The sequence below is a fragment of the Cupressus sempervirens genome, chromosome 2 (genome assembly GCF_028749045.1).
Source record: "Cupressus sempervirens isolate cs-2001-9-10 chromosome 2, ASM2874904v1, whole genome shotgun sequence".
NCBI classification, from domain to species: domain Eukaryota; kingdom Viridiplantae; phylum Streptophyta; class Pinopsida; order Cupressales; family Cupressaceae; genus Cupressus; species Cupressus sempervirens.
Window position 1 is genome coordinate 329,473,655 of NC_143119.1, and position 2,493 is coordinate 329,476,147.

The window sequence follows — 2,493 nt, forward strand, 5'->3', positions numbered from 1 at the left end:
TTTTTACTAAGGAAAATTAGTTCCTCTTTCCTTGTGACCATAAAATCTACTCATTTCATCTTTAGAATCTTCTTGTAAACTTTAATGTCAAGGTTTATTTAATTTGATTCTCGTATATTCCTACCCATTTTAAATTCCTTATCTAACTATACTCCGTTTAAAGATTTTTGTTAATGCATAGCTATTAACATTGTGCACTTGCATGTCCTCCCCCCTTATAGAGTCTCATTGTAGCCCTAAAGATGTTTACCATTTTTTTAGTCAAAATATTTTTTCCCTTATGAAAGTGATCGTTGAGGAAATTGAGATTTTGTCCCAAATAGCTTATCATTTGCCCACAACAAATTTATGTACAATAGTCTATGATCAAATTTGAGATATGATATCTGTTCCCCAATCACAACACCCTCAATTCTCTCATATAAATTATGAGAATAGGTTGCATAATATACCACACATGCACCATTGCAAGTATTGCAAGTGAACTTGTTTGACTTTCACCATCTAGATAAGACATTGCAAATTATTAAATCTTAATTGCCACATAGTGTTATCAAGTCTTTCCCAAAATGATTGGAGCCCTTACGCAACTCTAAAGATCTAGTATTTTTGTAACGGGGGATGCTCTCCTTGTCATAGATTTGACTACTAGAAAGGCAAATGGGAAAGCTAGTAATATTAATTACAAAGAAAGTCACAATCTTATTTAAGTAGAAGTTTCTAAATTGTATGTCAGACTCTTTTTCCATCAACCTTTTCTCTTTTTCTATAGCCAAATAAAATTGTAACTTTCTTTGTAGCTAGAAATACTAGCCCAACCATTTTCCTTTCTAACTTTGAAGTATCTAACAAGGACCCCTCATTGCAAAAACATAATATCCTTCTTTAGAGTTACATAAGGATCTTTGTGATCTAATCTATGATTTTTATACATTTTAGAAACTTGTGGGGTAAAGTGACATGTTGCGATCTTGTGAACACTATTGTTTTCACAACTTTGAACCACATGAATGCATTTTAGAGTCTTCCATTTTCAACCGAATGACATATCCTTTTCTTTTACTAGAACCATTATGCTTCCATGACCTTTACCATTTCTCGTTATCACATTCCACACTGCATGTAGTGCTTACCCCATAGTTTTCTTTTCAGTTCATATTGCCAAACTCTTTTAGGTCAGCTTCATGTATGTGTTGGTTATGTCAGTGATGTTGGAGGTTATTGATATATGATATTATATAGTGATTTGATTTATATTAGGAGCTATTGGAGAGTGTGAGATATCATATGTGGATGGTAATGTGTCCATGATTACTTTTACATTATTTATTTACAAATAATGATGATGCTTTATGTTTATGATCATGGATTACTTACTCCATACTTGCATGCGTATGTTGTGTGTGTTTATTTTATGTTTTTGTTTAACATGCCTAATGTGGTTGAGGGAGGGAGTTGTAGTTTCCTATGAGTCGGGATCTACATGATGTATTACTCCCTTCTATTGTTTGTTATATAAATATATATTTGTACATAGTCATCTTTATGTAGGTTTGCAGGTACTAGACATTGACTCCCTCAAATTGCCAAGATAAGCATGCCCTATTGCAATATCTCAATTGTAAGAGGGGAGATAATATATAGATTTGAATCAAAGATCTAGCCTAATTAGGAGATGATTTTATGATAGAAGAATGTTGGGCATGTCCAACTAAAGCTGTCTCAACTTTCATTTGAGTCCTCGAGCGAATTTTGGTCAGAGAAACAAAAGGCCCTAGTTTTTGGCACAATTTGGTGAGGTTCTTGTGTTTGGGGAACTTAGAAGTTTTGGCTAAACAAACTAGTGCCAAAATCATTAGTTTGGAAAAAAAGTTGTTGTACCAAGTTTGGGGTGTTAGTTCAATGTTTGAAGCATAGTTGTTTTGGAAAAATGACCTAATGAACCCTAAAACAATGATCACCCATTTTCGTACAGGTGGTCCAAAGGAAGGGCATTTGAGTTTTTGATATGTTATATTACTTCCAAAATGGTATTTTAATCAAGCATTTATTTGTCTAATATTTTGAAGGTTTGGAGAAAAGAGGGAAATATATTATTTTGAGACCATTGAAGAATAGGTCTAGTTGTCGTGATATGAGGCTCGGGTCCTATCATATATCTTTCCACCTAGGCTTCCAAATTAGATTCATGAGATGAAAAAGGACATCGCATCAAACCATTGATGATTTACTTCATCTGCTTTGTGAGATACCTTTTACTATCGGACCTTCTGTCAAATCGTTTGCATGCATCGAACCAACCCTGTACTCTCGGGTTCCACACCCATTATCAAATCTCTCGACCACTATTTATAAGAATCCACAATTTTAACACTAGTGAGATATTGCAGTGTGATATTCATGGGATTATGTGAACTCCAAAAGTTAGGATTGAAATTTGACCAAGCATTTCCTATTCGATTTCTGCCATCTCTTGAGCTTCCATTCTGAATT